General features: G+C 47.8%; 1 pseudogene; it reads right to left on the minus strand.

Moving 5' to 3' along the window:
• LOC135520299 (neural-cadherin-like) overlaps window positions 1-17500 on the minus strand; it is a 146381-nt pseudogene that overhangs the window by 86693 nt on the left and 42188 nt on the right.

A 17500-nucleotide genomic window follows, 5' to 3' on the forward strand; every position in this document is an offset into this window, starting at 1 on the left:
GTAGGGAGGCTACCTCACATGATTTTCCATTTCACTAATTGGCCCCCTTGACAAAGAGCTCCTGCCCACAAATCTTCACCATCGTCTCAGTAATCCAACCCATCCCATCCCTCCTCTCCAACCCATCCATCTTCCCATCCCTCCCCTCCATCTTCCCACCCCACCGCTCCCCTAACCCACAACCCATTAATCTTCCCATCCCTCCTCTCCAACCTATCCATCTTCCCACCCCACCCCTCCCCTAACCTCCAACCCATCCATCTTCCCATCCCTCCTCTCCAACCCATCCATCTTCCCATCGCTCCCCTCCAACTCATCCATCTTCCCATCCCTCCTCTCCAACCCATCCATCTTCCCATCCCTCCCCTCCAACCCCTCCATCTTCCCACCCCACCGCTCCCCTAACCCACAACCCATTCATCTTCCCATCCCTCTTCTCCAACCCATCCATCTTCCCACCCCACCCCTCCCCTAACCTCCAACCCATCCATCTTCCCATCCCTCCTCTCCAACCCATCCATCTTCCCCTCCAACCCATCCATCTTCCCACCCCACCCCTCCCCTAACCTCCGACCCAACCCATCCCTCCTCTCCAACCCATCCATCCATCTTTCCATCCCTCCTCTCCAACCTATACACCTTCCCACCCCATCCCATCCCTCCCCTCTAACCCATCCATCTTCCCATCCCATCCCTCCTCTCCAACCCATACACCTTCCCATCCCATCCCTCCTCTCCAACCCATCCACCTTCCCATCTCTCCTCTCCAACCCATAGACCTTCCCATCCCCTCCCTCCCCTCCAACCCACCCATCTTCCCATCCCTCCTCTCCAACCCATACACCTTCCCATCCCATCCCTCCTCTCCAACCCATCCACCCTCCCATCTCTCCTCTCTGACCCATCCATCTTCCCATCCCTCCTCTCCAACCCATACACCTTCCCATCCCATCCCTCCCCTCCAACCCATCCATCTTCCCATCCCTCCTCTCCAACCCATACACCTTCCCATCCCATCCCTCCACTCCAACCCATCCACCCTCCCATCCTTCCTCTCTGACCCATCCATCTTCCCATCCCTCCTCTCCAACCCATACACCTTCCCATCCCATCCCTCCCCTCCAACCCATCCATCTTCCCATCCCTCCTCTCCAACCCATACACCTTCCCATCCCTTCCCTCCTCTCCAACCCATCCACCCTCCCATCCCTCCTCTTCAACCCACCCATCTTCCCATCCCTCCTCTCCAACCTATCCATCTTCCCATCGCTCCCCTCCAACTCATCCATCTTCCCATCCCTCCTCTCCAACCCATCCATCTTCCCATCCCTCCCCTCCAACCCCTCCATCTTCCCACCCCACCGCTCCCCTAACCCACAACCCATTCATCTTCCCATCCCTCTTCTCCAACCCATCCATCTTCCCACCCCACCCCTCCCCTAACCTCCAACCCATCCATCTTCCCATCCCTCCTCTCCAACCCATCCATCTTCCCCTCCAACCCATCCATCTTCCCACCCCACCCCTCCCCTAACCTCCGACCCAACCCATCCCTCCTCTCCAACCCATCCATCCATCTTTCCATCCCTCCTCTCCAACCTATACACCTTCCCACCCCATCCCATCCCTCCCCTCTAACCCATCCATCTTCCCATCCCATCCCTCCTCTCCAACCCATACACCTTCCCATCCCATCCCTCCTCTCCAACCCATCCACCTTCCCATCTCTCCTCTCCAACCCATAGACCTTCCCATCCCCTCCCTCCCCTCCAACCCACCCATCTTCCCATCCCTCCTCTCCAACCCATACACCTTCCCATCCCATCCCTCCTCTCCAACCCATCCACCCTCCCATCTCTCCTCTCTGACCCATCCATCTTCCCATCCCTCCTCTCCAACCCATACACCTTCCCATCCCATCCCTCCCCTCCAACCCATCCATCTTCCCATCCCTCCTCTCCAACCCATACACCTTCCCATCCCATCCCTCCTCTCCAACCCATCCACCCTCCCATCCTTCCTCTCTGACCCATCCATCTTCCCATCCCTCCTCTCCAACCCATACACCTTCCCATCCCATCCCTCCCCTCCAACCCATCCATCTTCCCATCCCTCCTCTCCAACCCATACACCTTCCCATCCCTTCCCTCCTCTCCAACCCATCCACCCTCCCATCCCTCCTCTTCAACCCACCCATCTTCCCATCCCTCCTCTCCAACCCATTTGCCTTCCTATCCCATCCCTCCTCTCCAACCCATCCACCCTCCCATCCCTCCTCTTCAACCCACCCATCTTCCCATCCCTCCTCTCCAACCCATACACCTTCCCATCCCATCCCTCCTCTCCAACCCATCCACCCTCCCATCCCTCCTCTTCAACCCACCCATCTTCCCATCCCTCCTCTCCAACCCATACACCTTCCCATCCCATCCCTCCTCTCCAACCCATCCATCTCCCATCCCTCCTCTTCAACCCACCCATCTTCCCATCCCTCCTCTCCAACCCATACACATTCCCATCCCATCCCTCCTCTCCAACCCATCCATTTCCCATCCCTCCTCTTCAACCCACCCATCTTCCCATCCCTCCTCTCCAACCCATACACCTTCCCATCCCTCCTCTCCAACCCATACACCTTCCCATCCCTCCTGTCCAACCCATACACCTTCCCATCCCTCCTCTCCAACCCATACACCTTCCCATCCCTCCTCTCCAACCCATACACCTTCCCATCCCTCCTGTCCAACCCATCCACTTTCCCATCCCTCCTCTCCAACCCATCCATTTCCCATCCCTCCTCTTCAACCCACCCATCTTCCCATCCCTCCTCTCCAACCCATACACCTTCCCATCCCTCCTCTCCAACCCATACACCTTCCCATCCCTCCTGTCCAACCCATACACCTTCCCATCCCTCCTCTCCAACCCATCCACTTTCCCATCCCTCCTCACCCAAAAGATTCCTGATTCCAAATCTAAGAGCCTTGAAAGACCCGGGGAGTGATTATCCCGTGTTCCACATGCTCGCTAACACGTGTCCCCTCTCCCTCCCCTCTCTCTCCTCAACCGTAATTGAAATTCAACACAACCCCATAAAAGAAAAGCAAATAAACAAAAACAAAATCAATATACAGAGCGGCGGCTTAGCCTGTGCCAGATGTTGGTGATAATTACCGCTGTCAGAGCCTTTTTTTGTGTCTGCTTGTTAGCCGTGTTAGCGCTTAGTGGCAGAGGGGATGCTCATGCTAATTTGCTCTTGTATCTCTTGCGCTTGACGAAATGTATTGATTTTAGGAGTTGTTTTTTCCCCTGACAACACACAAACAGATGGACACACCATTTCCAGCCCTTCTAGATGGTAGTCACCAGATCGACATTTCACTCACCGTCCAGTAGCAGAAAGTGGGCGTTTCCTTTTGTGCCATCTCGTTGGCGGGCGGTGAGGCGGTAGACCACAGAGCCTGGTGCGGCGTCAGGTCCCACTGCGCCCAAGTAGGGCTGGGGGAACATTCCCCACTGCAGGTCTGCCAGGGTGGGCAAACTCAGGCTCAGCCTGCAGAGGTACCACTCATCACCTACAGACACAGAAAAGAGGGTCAGGGTCAAATGTCAGAGATAACAGTTGGTACAGACAGGGGGACATGGAATCACTACTAAGAGGTTGTCTGTGTGAAATGTAGGCATATGAGCTAAATGCATTCTGGGAAAGTGGAGGACTAGTGTCTGCTGAAGCCCCCAATCCTTTGATGGTGATGTCATTGGGTCTGAGTCACAGTGTCTGGGGCCACTTCCCACCATTGGGCTTTGACTTTTCCAAACACATCCATCCATCTCTCTCTTTCAAACGGTTTGCGATCTCTGGCACAATCTCCTTCGTATCTCAATCGTATTTGCCTCTCAAAATCAATTTCTCAACAATCCACTGGTAACCCCCCCCCCCCCCACCCCAGCCACAACACTTTGATGACGCTGGACTCATTCTCTGGATGGAGACAAATGGCCAGATGCAACATGGCTGATAGGTTCCCTGTTTCCATTCCAGGCTAAAAGGCTCTTCCTCCCTCGTCTGTTTCCTCGCTAGCAGCTATCTGCTGTCTGAGACTGTCGCTCCCCCCAAGGCCTTAGCAGTCAGTGAAAAGAATGACATTTTCTTTACAAACCCATCACCCTCTCTTTCTATCGCTCTTCACACGAGCATGTTTCCCACAAAACACACTGTCTGATAGCACACTGAGAGAGAGAGAGAGAGAGAAAAGGGGAGAAAGAGGGAGAGAGGAAAGAGGTGGGGAGGGGAGGGACAGGTGCTCTCAGAAGTCCTTCAGAAGATCAGCAAAGATTCAGAGAAGGGGACTCCAGGCAAACAGACATATCTGCCGCTGTGTGTTGTTGCTGCTTGTCGTCTGGTTTTGGGAGAGTTTGTTTTGTCTGCAGACTTGTGCTTCGTGTTGTTTGCCATGTCTGGCGCGAAGGAGAGACAACAGCACATAAGAGGGAGCTTCGCATCTGAGGGACGCAGGGAAGCGGCGGGAAAAAGAGAGGGAGAAGAAAAGAGGAAGAACGCACCGCTCTCTCCCTCCTTCCTGCCTTTTCATTTGTGGGCCTTTAGAAGCCTGATAGACAGAGGGAGTGGGGAAGAGGAAGAGAGAGGGGAGGAAGACACGGGGGAGGATGGGTGCCTTCTTGACAGATCTCTAGATTCTTTTATTGCTATCTTGTAAATCAGCGGATGGATGTGGTTGTTTTGTTTGGCGCTTATACACCGATTGGCTATGTGTGAATGTATGAGTTCCTCCACAGACATCAATGACTCTTCATAATGATAGCGGTGTCATGATCCTTGGTCCAAACGACTGAGCACACACTAAGTACATGCCAAACACACGCATGTATACATAAATGCATACAAATGGCTGACTTAGGGTTGGCTCAGTGGGCTTTAACCATTAAACTGTGCCTGGGGGTCAAAAAGCAAGGGATGAGGAGAGATATAGGAGAGTTAAACACAAGAGTGTCAGTGTCATGACCTGTACATAAACTGCTCACAGAGGAGAGAAGAATATCTTACAGTACGTAAATCCACCACAGGTCTCTCTCTCTCTCACTCTCTCTGCTTCACCTGTCACCAGGGCCATCCATGCCTCTCTCTCTCTCCTTCTCTCTTTCTCTCTCCCCCCATCTCTCTCTCTGCTTCATCTGTCACCAGGGCCATCCATGCCTCTCTCTCTCTCTCTCCCCCCTCTCTCTCTCTCACTCTCTCTACTTCACCTGTCACCAGGGCCATCCATGCCTCTCTCTCTCTCCCCCTCTCTCTCACTCTCTCTCACTCTCTCTCTCTCTCTGCTTCATCTGTCACCAGGGCCATCCATGCCTCTCTCTCTCTCTCTCTCTCTCCTCTCTCTCTCTCTCTCTCTCTCTCTCCCCCCTCTCTCTCACTCTCTCTCTCTGCTTCATCTGTCACCAGGGCCATCCATCTGCTTCATCTGTCACCAGGGCCATCCATGCCTCTCTCTCTCTCCCCCCCCAGGGCCATCTCACTCATCTGTCACCAGGGCCATCCATGCCTCTCTCTCTCTCTCCCCCTCTCTCTCACTCTCTCTCTCTCTCTGCTTCATCTGTCACCAGGGCCATCCATGCCTCTCTCTCTCTCCTTCTCTCTCTCACTCTCTCTCTCTCTCTGCTTCATCTGTCACCAGGGCCATCCATGCCTCTCTCTCTCTCCTTCTCTTCCCTCTTTTCTCCACCAAACTAGCAGAACTAAAAGGCAGCCAACAGATCCACCTCGTCAGTGTTCTGTGAGAGTGGATCAGTTGACAAAGCGGGCAAAGCTCCACACGTGTCTGTTACCGCCTTTCTAATCCACGTGAGATCCGATGGTAACCAGGCGAAATCGCCCCAGATACGATACACACCCACCGTATTAATAGCCCAGTGACACTCGTCTGAGTCCCCCCAAAGCTGTCTCCTCATTTGAATATCAATTCAGATGATGTCACCGATTGTTATGCAAATCCGGGAATAAAAGGGGAAAATTGTGTTTGTTTTCTTCCCCCTGATTTGATACACAGTGAATTAGAGGTGCAGCCGTGCAAAAGAGGGCAGTATTGACGGAGCGAGAATGAGATTGCATTCAAATGGTCTTTATGTGTCTGACATCAGATGGAGATGACACATTTGAGTGGGGCCCAATTTGTGTCTGTACATTGACCGTGTTGTCAAATTACAGCCTACCGAAATGACATGAGGCTTCAACTGAAGAAGAAGTAATGACGGAATAGGGAAGATTCTTTCAGATCTCCATGAAGAACCAACGTAAGGTAGGGGCTAGGAGTTGTCCTTTAACCATTACATTAAATAAGGGGGTGATAGAGAGAGGGGGCACCCATCCCATTTCCCCAAGCCCCCAGGACCCTCTTGGCTCCTCTTGGCCCCTAGTGATCCCTCTCAGACCTGACAGAGATGGTGAGTGGTATCTGGTGACGTGATGTCGCTAGAACAAAGACCTGTGATGGGACTGGAGGGAGATCAGAGCTATCACTGTTACAGGAGACCACCTGAGGTACAATACAGAGGGTAAGAGTCATGCAGCTGAGCTAGGATTACACACACACTGTTTTTGTACATACACACACAGATTTATACTCCCACAATGCCCCTGGGGAGGTCACATAGGTGTGCGTGTGTGTTTGTGTGAATGATAGCGTGGGATGTGTCGCCTTGGTGACTCACAGAGTGCAGGTGTCCCCATGAGTCCAGTCTCCGTGGGACTAGGTTAAGTCTTTGTGACATTTGAACACACACGCATGCAGGCATCTCACGTAATTGCCTGTCCTTGCTGGCCTGGCAGGGAGTTGAAACTGGGTGTGTGTGTGTGTGTGTCATAATCTAAAAAGAGTATCCCTTTCACGCACGATTAACTACTCAATGATGTGGATCTCACTTTTTGTTTTAATGACATGCATAATTACGTTTCAAATCAATAGCTTTTTTCTCCTCTAAAACCAGTGTGAGAAGGAGATAGTGAGTGAGAGAGAGAGAGTGAGAGAGAGTGAGAGAGAGAGAGAGAGAGAGAGAGAGAGAGAGCGAGAGAGATAGATATATATAGATATATATAGATAGAGAGGGAGATAGAGGGGGAGGGACAGAGATAGAGAGAGATAAAGTACAGGCTCAGTGAGCACAGCCTTGCTATTGAGTAAGGTAGACACAGGAAAACATGGCTCCTTGAAGAGGAAAGGCTGTGCAACCACCGCACCACAGCAGAACCCGAAACAGAGCTGAGACAGAGCTGCATTTCCTGACAAAATGTTAAAAATATAAAACAATTAGAGAGTGTAATTTCCCCAAATTTGAAACCCTTATTCAAGGTTTCAAAGACCTCTCTGATGAGGATAGGCTACCCATCCTGTTGGGGGAGGATGCAGAGAACTGTAGGTTGACAGAAAACTACATTGCTGCCTGCCATAAGATGAGGAACAGTGTCTGACAGACCAACCAACCTGCACATGTCCTCTATGCTTATTGTTATTGTTTAATGTATGGTTATTATGACCCTTGGTGATTGCTATCCCCATTGACAATATTGATTATTATTATTAATTATTTTAACATTTCCTCCATAGTAAGCTTTGGCAAGATGTACATTGTTAGATTGTTAGAGGGGGAGGGAGAGAGAGCGAGGGAGGGAGAGAGTGATAGCGAGAGAAAAGAGATAGGGACAGAGATAGATAGAGAGGGAGAGATGCTCAATGTGTGAGAGAAACCACAGAGAAACTTGCAACATCCTCTATACTTATATTACAGCTGGTTAGGGGATAATTGACTGTGTCAATATTAGACCATCAAAAGAGACTGTCACCAAATCTTTCAATAGGTGGGGTCTCGTTGCCATTGGGTAGCTACTGAGAACAATATTTTGAGGGAGGAGAGTCATTGAGGGACAAACCCCCTCAGTTCTATGGGCTGGGAACCCTGCTCCCCATCTGCTCCCTGGTAGCCAGCGGACTGAGGCGTTATGCATCCTAATTAATGATCTTATAGACTGGCCCACTTTCCCCCCCTGCATGCACACACACACACACACACACACACACACACACACACACACACACACACACACACACACACACACACACACACACACACACACACACACACACACACACACACACACACACACACACACACACACACACAGAGAGGGAGAGAGAGAGAAGTGAGAGAGAGCGAGAGAGAGAGAAAAGAGAGAGAAGAGAGAAAGAGAGAGAAGAGAGAAAGAAGAGCGAGAAGAGAGAAGAAGATAGAAGAAGAGGGAGGGAGGTAGGTAGGGAGGGAGGGAGATGAGAAGATAGAAGTCAAGACAGACGAGAGAGAGAGAGAGAGAGAGAGAGAGAGAGAGAGAGATAGAGATACATAATATAGAAAGGGGACATCATTATATTCACTCCCCTCTGTTCATTTAACACAGACAGTCTGACCTCACTGTGGACGTCCCCTGGTATCTCTGGTACCTAAAGTGGACAGAGGTACTGCTACCATCACTCCCATCATTTCTCAAATCCTCCTCTCATTTCTCCACATTTCATCCTTGGTTGACTTTTACTGCCCAAACCTAATGATATTCCAAACGCTCAACTGGTTTAACGTAGCTAAGCAACCAATCTGATGATGTAAATGCATGTAAATGCAATACTCCATGAAATACAAGAGACAGACAGCAGGAATAACTTATTCTATTTTCTCCTCTGACAAAGTCACAAACAAACAGGCATTGAGAAACATGAGGGGGAAAATGAATACATTTCAGCCATAGACAGAACTGTGCAGTGTGTGTTGTGTGTGTGTGTGTGTGTGTGTGTGTGTGTTTTCTGATAAGCCCTGAGGCTGTGTGTGGATGGAGCCCTCCCCACTACACACTCATCCACACACAGACAATCAAATGCAGAGGAGACATAGGTGCTCATGTATGTCCCTGCATGCCTTGTGGAGTGACAACATTCCATCACATCATCCCACCCTCTCTCTTACTCCTCCTGGACTCTGGTCTCCTAGCACCTCGTGAACACATTAGATCCTAACTAACTACCACAACCAATAACCACCCGTGTCATGCCTGTCTCTTTGGAATGAGATGCCCATAGGGGGCTGCCCTCTCTCTGCCTGACCACAAATGTAGTATTTCACCACTCGAGGACCGTGGACGCCCGTGAGTGAGTGAGCGAGCGAGTCCTCACAGTCGACACAACACGGAAACTGAATTAGAGCCATTCTGAGGTCGGGTGTGCATGGGGAATGGAGGGTTAGGGGAGGGACAGAGGGTATTATGGGGGTTTAGTAAGCTCCCAGCTACACTAATAGTGTTCTCCACTCCACCCAGACCACCTTCAAAATACACTCACCTTACTGTGAGGTGAATGCAGAGTGTGTGTGTGACCTCTCAAGGTGAGTTATCAACAACAAGAGCCTCAGGCTGCTTCTACACGGGGTGTGTATCTGTCAGAGGAGGTTCGTGGGAGGCGCTATAGGAGGACGGGCTCATTGTAAATAAGATGCCTCTACACCAACTGTTTACATCAACTAACCATCTCTATCTCTTATTTCCCCACAGGTAGTTAGGGTATATTGTCTTTTCTCATATCCAGTATTCATTAGCAAGTAGGGAAACGTATAGTCTCACAAGGGGTTATTTGCTTCAGCACCCTCACTGTGCTCGTAGTCTTCCTAGTAAGCACTGCTCTTCCTCACTTCGGAGTATAGATTACTTCGCCCACCAAGGACACTGGGATCGTCTGAACTCTCCCAACACAATATGCAGCTGGCGTCGACACGGTAGAAGACAGAATCTGGGTGGATAAGCCGGATCCAGGGCCTTTGATTTTCCCAATAACTCCTAGGAATGGAATCAATCAGAGGAGTGGAGAGGCTGGATCCAAAGACAGAGTGGAAACCAAAGCTCTCTGTCTTTGATGGCAGAGTGAAAAACAGTTGGATTTATTTATCTGATCCCCAATCTCGATGCTGTGTGAGACGGGGTCTGCGAGGGAGGATTGGAGAAGGCCATCATAGGAAATTGGGTCAAAAGCCAAAGCCTGTCTGTGGAGCAGTGGGATGATGATACACACACTCACATACAGTATAAATTCACATTAAGTCCCTGCCAGTGGAAGGGCTGTGACTACAGTTATTAAATGTCTCTGGGGAACTTTTCAATGCTGTCAGACTTCAGGTCATGAGGATTTTACAGTCAAATTCATTCTCCTTTAGTTTGTGTGGTTGAGTGTATGAGGTACATCTGCTGTAATCTCAACTGCCATGAGAGAAGGTTGTGATGGTGAGACTACTTCTGCAAGAGTTACGCCCAAAGATGAAAAGAGTAAAATAAGGAGAGAACATGAAAGAGTGGATAAAGCCACACAAGGCTCAGTATTCCAAACTGTATTTTATAAAACGTATTTCAATGTCACCTCAGAGAGGGAAAATCTAAGCGAGAGAGAGAGAGAGTGAGACAAAGAGAGAGTGAGAGAGCGAGAGAGAGAGAGAGAGAGTGGGAGAGAGAGAAAGAGAGAGAGACAGTGAGAGAGAGAGAGAGAGAGAGAGAGAGAAAGAGAAACAGAGGTCAAGAAAGAGAGAATAACGACAGAGGGGTAGCTCTCAGAAGGTTTTCACTCATCTAACACTCATTCTTTCTTTTCTGCCTTAAATCTCTCTCGACCCTTACCACCATACCTCAATAATTCAACCTTTACATCGACTGAAACAGACCCTTGAATTGAGAAAAACCGACATATGCAGACTCTCACAAGCTGTGGAAGAAAATACATTGTGATCTAAAACATGAAAACTGTCGGTTAAATTATGAATATCTGAGGACTTTTGTCAGACATTAAAAAATAAAACAGTAAAATGTTTATGTGGCAACTCATTCGTTATTGATGTGTTATGTCAAGATATTTCTCTGTAGAAACGGACAATTATGGAAGTGAGATTAGGGAGGAGAGGCAAGGTGTGTGTGTGTGTGTGTCTGCTTGTTGAGGGATTATGTTGGATTTAATAGAATCAGCCATATAACTTTAAATGAGCAACACAGTCACATTTCATGTTGGCATTTACAGGTCCAATTTCAGTTAATTATCTCACTGTGTCAATGTCAAGGTCAGCAGGAGGGTGTGAACAGCTGAACCCAGACCTGCCTACAGGATTTGGATCTGCCAGAGCTGCCAACAGTGCCTGTCTTCAATCACCTGACATCTACGGCAACCATGGGTGACAGACAGACCGGTACACATACAGTGCTGTACATACACACTCACACAAAGAGGTGCTATTGCAAACAAACACACACACACACACTTACACATATGTAGCGCTGATGGGCAAACACATGCACCTCAGGTGACATGGTGTTGAAAAGAACACATCATGTGTGTGTGTGTGTGTGTGTGTGTGTGTGTGTGTGTGTGTGTGTGTGTGTGTGTGTGTGTGTGTGTGTGTGTGTGTGTGTGTGTGTGTGTGTGTGTGAGTGTGTGTGTGTGTGTGTGTGTGTGTGTGTGTGTGTGTGTGTGTGTGTGTGTGTGTGTGTGTGTATGCGTGTGTGTCTGTGAGTGTGTGGGAGCTGATAATAGTTCTGGTCAGGCACTGGTGGACAGGGACAGATAGGGGAGGCAAACTCCCTGACCCTGAACACCTCATAGACTGCAAGAACACCACACTAAACAGCTAACAACGTGTGTGTGCCTGCTGCCTTGAATTGTGTGTGCCTCGCTCTGGTTGTCTGCTCTGTATGTGCGTGTCTGATTTCTTCGCTTTCTGATGAGACACACTCTACTGGAGCTCTGTGGTGTGTGTGTGTGTGTGTGTGTGTGTGTGTGTGTGTGTGTGTGTGTGTGTGTGTGTGTGTGTGTGTGTGTGTGTGTAAACTCTGATCCCTTATCAGCAACCATCATATGGCTCAACAAAGAAAAAACAACAAAGGAGGAAAAGCTCTACTGAACCTGGCTGTGTGTTATTGTGTGTTATTTTGTGTGTGGCTGTGTGGTATTGTGTGTTATTGTGTGTGTGGCTGTGTGTTATTGTGTGTTATTTTGTGTGTGGCTGTGTGTTATTGTGTGTGTGGCTGTGTGTTATTGTGTGTGTGGCTGTGTGTTATTGTGTGTTATTGTGTGTGTGGCTGTGTGTTATTGTGTGTTATTTTGTGTGTGGCTGTGTGTTATTGTGTGTGTGGCTGTGTGTTATTGTGTGTGTGGCTGTGTGTTATTGTGTGTTATTGTGTGTGTGGCTGTGTGTTATTGTGTGTTATTTTGTGTGTGGCTGTGTGTTATTGTGTGTGTGGCTGTGTGTTATTGTGTGTTATTTTGTGTGTGGCTGTGTGGTATTGTGTGTTATTGTGTGTGTGGCTGTGTGTTATTTTGTGTGTGGCTGTGTGTTATTGTGTGTTATTTTGTGTGTGGCTGTGTGGTATTGTGTGTTATTGTGTGTGTGGCTGTGTGTTATTGTGTGTTATTTTGTGTGTGGCTGTGTGTTATTGTGTGTTATTGTGTGTGTGGCTGTGTGTTATTTTGTGTGTGGCTGTGTGGTATTGTGTGTTATTGTGTGTGTGGCTGTGTGTTATTTTGTGTGTGGCTGTGTGTTATTGTGTGTGTGTGGCTGTGTGGTATTGTGTGTTATTGTGTGTGTGGCTGTGTGTTATTGTGTGTTATTTTGTGTGTGGCTGTGTGTTATTGTGTGTGTGGCTGTGTGTTATTGTGTGTGTGGCTGTGTGTTATTGTGTGTTATTGTGTGTGTGGCTGTGTGTTATTGTGTGTTATTTTGTGTGTGGCTGTGTGTTATTGTGTGTGTGGCTGTGTGTTATTGTGTGTTATTGTGTGTGTGGCTGTGTGTTATTGTGTGTGTGGCTGTGTGTTATTGTGTGTTATTGTGTGTGTGGCTGTGTGTTATTGTGTGTGTGGCTGTGTGTTATTGTGTGTTATTGTGTGTGTGGCCGTGTGTTATTGTGTGTTATTGTGTGTGTGGCTGTGTGTTATTGTGTGTTATTGTGTGTGTGGCTGTGTGTTATTGTGTGTTATTGTGTGTGTGGCTGTGTGGTATTGTGTGTGTGGCTGTGTGTTGTTGTGTGTTATTGTGTGTGTGGCTGTGTGTTATTGTGTGTTATTGTGTGTGTGGCTGTGCGTTATTGTGTGTGTGGCTGTGTGTTATTGTGTGTATGGCTGTGTGTTATTGTGTGTTATTGTGTGTGTGGCTGTGTGTTATTGTGTGTGTTATTGTGTGTTATTGTGTGTGTGGCTGTGTGTTATTGTGTGTTATTGTGTGTTATTGTGTGTGTGGCTGTGTGTTATTGTGTGTGTGGCTGTGTGTTATTGTGTGTGTGGCTGTGTGTTATTGTGTGTGTTGCTGTGTTTTATTGTGTGTGTGGGTGTGTATGTTTGTGTGTGTGATGTGTGCCCATGCTTCTGTGTGACTGTTTGTGTGTACACACCCAAGCCAGGGAGAGGATTGAGGGAACTGGGGCGCACCAATGCCAAGGTTCCAACTATTTGCCATTCAGGTGAAATAGCCCGATTTTCCACCCAAGTGATTCCATATGGGAGTTGTGGGATCCTATCCCTGAGACCAATGCTGGCCTGCTGAGCTAGCCCACACAAACAGAGGATTCCCACAGACACACACAGGGGCATGTGAAAGCTCATCTTTTCAAGCATGGGGTCATGATAAACATAAAGGGTTTTCTGTGTTGGTGCAACACGGGTGACGGGAGACCTGGGGTGTAAATTATAGGTTGGCTTGGTACCCACATATGACCCAATTACCATTTCACACAGAAGCTGTGATACACAGATCCAACACACAGACACACACTCAAACACAAACATACACACACATACACACAAACACAGAACACAAGAACACTCTCACCCATGCACCCCCCCCCCCCCCCCCCAAGAGCAGTGACAAGGCCTAGTGATCAAAGGAGCAGATTTGCTCCATTGTTTGCATAAATAGTCAGCAGAAGCTGTTTAGGGAGAGTGCTAAGCCCACCAAAGAGCTTTTCAATACCACACTGGACCCTACTTATGGAAAGGAACACACAACAATAGGGCAGATATTCAACCAATCTGGTTCAAACTTCTAAAGCCGGCGAAGCTGCCACTTTGGCTTCCTCAGGGTTTTCCCTAAACATCGCTTAGGCAAGGTGGGCTGCAGGCTTACTCTGTTACTAGTTGGCTTACAAACTTTGGGTTTGGTTCAGTTGGACTCAGTTTGAAGAGGGCATGCTAGTGTCTACTTCCATGGGTTGCTGCTTGGTGACACTCCGCTCGAGAAAACAATACTAGGGGAAACCCTTAAAGGGAGAGACAGAAAGGCCCCTACTTGTTTTAGAATGAGTTTGTCTTTTTCCTTGTTTTGCTCGTTGTTCCATCGCTTTTTCCGGCCCTCATTCTGACGTCTTTCCATTTGTCATTCTGTCATTCTGTCATTCTCACTCAGACTCTTCAGCTCTGCCACTCTGCCACTCTCTCTCAACCCCCCTCTGACTGCATTTTTCTCTATTTTCTTCCTTTCTCTTTATTCTCCTCACTCACTTCCTTGAAGGATTAGACCAGGGTCTTGAGTGTCTTCAGCAGGGAGTTTTAGCCAATGACAGACCGAATTACTTCTCACACAGATTCCGCAAAATAAAGAGCAACCACTTCCAGCAACCAGATATACAACTAACGTGGACCTGGAAAACCATCCAGGTACTTGATCTATGTGACTAAGGAGCAGCACATATTACAGTGTTAGCATCAGTACAGTACGTAGCATGGCTAAGTGTGTTCCACCATGGACGTGAAGGGGCTGGCGGTGGCTAGGCTAATTGCTGTAGAAGTGTGGTGTGGGTGATTAAGCTCACAGAGCAGAGTGCCTGTTCCTCTAATGAGAGCAGCTGTCGAAGCGCAGGACCCTTTGATAGTGAGGGGGTGTCTTCGTGTCCTAGGACCCCCGAGTTCCACACACACACGCACACACACACACACACACACACACACACACACACACACACACACACACACACACACACACACACACACACACACACCCCCCCCGGGATAGAGAACAGAAATAATCTCCCCTTAGCTGTACCCGTTTTCTCTTCTCTCCCTCTACATGACTCATCTTCTATCCATTTCCGAACTCCTTTTTATTTTCCTCGTCGTTCTGTCTCTCTCATCAGCTCTCTTGCTCCTTCACTCTCTTCCCTCCTAGACTTGAGCCTCCCCTTTGCCTCCCCATCGAGCCTCCTTTGTTTCCTGCCCTCTTCTGTCCTGATATTCTCTCCTTCACTCCAGGCCTCTCTCCTCTTCTGTCCTGATATTCTCTCCTTCACTCCAGGCCTCTCTCCTCTTCTGTTCCTGATATTCTCTCCTTCACTCCAGGCCTCTCTCCTCTTCTGTTCCTGATATTCTCTCCTTCACTCCAGGCCTCTCTCCTCTTCTGTTCCTGATATTCTCTCCTTCACTCCAGGCCTCTCTCCTCTTCTGTCCTGATATTCTCTCCTTCACTCCAGGCCTCTCTCCTCTTCTGTCCTCCTCACTCCTCTTCTGTCGTCCTCTCTCCAATCTTCCCCTCCTCTGCCTTCTTCCATCCTTGTGTCTGTCAGGCATGTCAATCAGAAGCCTCCTGTGGACCAGGGTCAGTGACATGCCCCCTGGGTTAATCCAAGTCACAGACCCACTATCCTCTCCCTTAGTTATATGACTTGTAAATACAGATGTAGGATCTTAATTTAAGCCAGTGTGCTACAGCAGGAAAATAATTCTGCAGTAACAGGGCATTTTTATTATTATGTGGATTATAATTATTGGACATATTTGTAGGGGTTGATACATTTTTTGTGTGAGAGAAAATCAAGTCGGTAATTTCAAAGTGGAAATTACAAACTTCAGAAGCCTTTTTAAACCTGAAATACACAAGTGTGAAATACAAATTTGAATACAAGTTTGAAATGCCCTGCATTGCAGGAAAGTTCTCCTGCAACAGGGTGATCAAATTAAGATCTTAGATCTGTATGGGATAAGTAAACAATGATATGGAAAGTTCATTCAATGAATTTCAACTCTCAACCCTTCATTTGTGTAGGCAAACTTTCTAAGTTTGATTAATCGCTTCAAAATACTATAGCAGCACAAACTATACCATGTGGACAGCAGTAATATGCTACATTCTGACTCAACACCACACACATACAGTAGGGCAAAAAAGTATTTAGTCAGCCACCAATTGTGCAAGTTCTCCCACTGAAAAAGATGAGAGAGGCCTGTAATTTTCATCATAGGTACACTTCAACTATGACAGACAAAATGAGAAAACAAATCCAGAAAATCACATTGTAGGATTTCTTATGAATTTATTTGCAAATTATGGTGGAAAATAAGTATTTGGTCAATAACAAAAGTTTATTTCAATACTTTGTTATATACCCTTTGTTGGCAATGACAGAGGTCAAACGTTTTCTGTAAGTCTTCACAAGGTTTTCACACACTGTTGCTGGTATTTTGGCCCATTCCTCCATGCAGATCTCCTCTAGAGCAGTGATGTTTTGGGGCTGTTGCTGGGCAACACGGACTTTCAACTCCCTCCAAAGATTTTCTATGGGGTTGAGATCTGGAGACTGACTAGGCCACTCCAGGACCTTGAAATGCTTCTTATGAAGCCACTCCTTCGTTGCCCAGACAGGGTGTTTGGGATCATTGTCATGCTGAAAGACCCAGCCACGTTTCATCTTCAATGCCCTTGCTGATGGTAGGCTTTGTTACTTTGGTCCCAGCTCTCTGCAGGTCATTCACTAGGTCCCCCGTGTGGTTCTGGGATTTTTGCTCACCGCTCTTGTGATCATTTTGACCCCACGGGGTGAGATCTTGCGTGGAGCCCCAGGTTGAGGGAGATTATCAGTGGTCTTGTATGTCTTCCATTTCCTTATAATTGCTCCCACAATTGATTTCTTCAAACCAAGCTGCTTACCTATTGCATATTCAGTGTTCCCAGCCTGGTGCAGGTCTACAATTTTGTTTCTGGTGTCCTTTGACAGCTCTTTGGTCTTGGCCATAGTGGAGTTTGGAGTTCAAACAGGTGCCATTAATACAGGTAACGAGTGGAGGACAGAGGAGCCTCTTAAATAAGAAGTTACAGGTCTGTGAGAGCCAGAAATCTTGCTTGTTTGTAGGTGACCAAATACTTATTTTCCACCATAATTTGCAAATAAATTCATTAAAAATCCTACAATATGATTTTATGGATTTTTTAAAAATTTTTTTGTCTGTCATAGTTGAAGGGTACCTATGATGAAAATTACAGGCCTCTCTCATCTTTTTAAGTGGGAGAACTTGCACAATTGGTGGCTGACTAAATATTTTTTTGCTTTTTAACTCTAGAGGCTGTTGTATGTCACTGGCTCAAAGATAAAGGACATCAAAAAACACATCAAGCAAAAACTTGGACTTTATATACATTAAAAGCTGGAAACGTCATA

This window comes from Oncorhynchus masou, chromosome 29, assembly GCF_036934945.1.
Source record: "Oncorhynchus masou masou isolate Uvic2021 chromosome 29, UVic_Omas_1.1, whole genome shotgun sequence".
Taxonomy (NCBI): domain Eukaryota; kingdom Metazoa; phylum Chordata; class Actinopteri; order Salmoniformes; family Salmonidae; genus Oncorhynchus; species Oncorhynchus masou.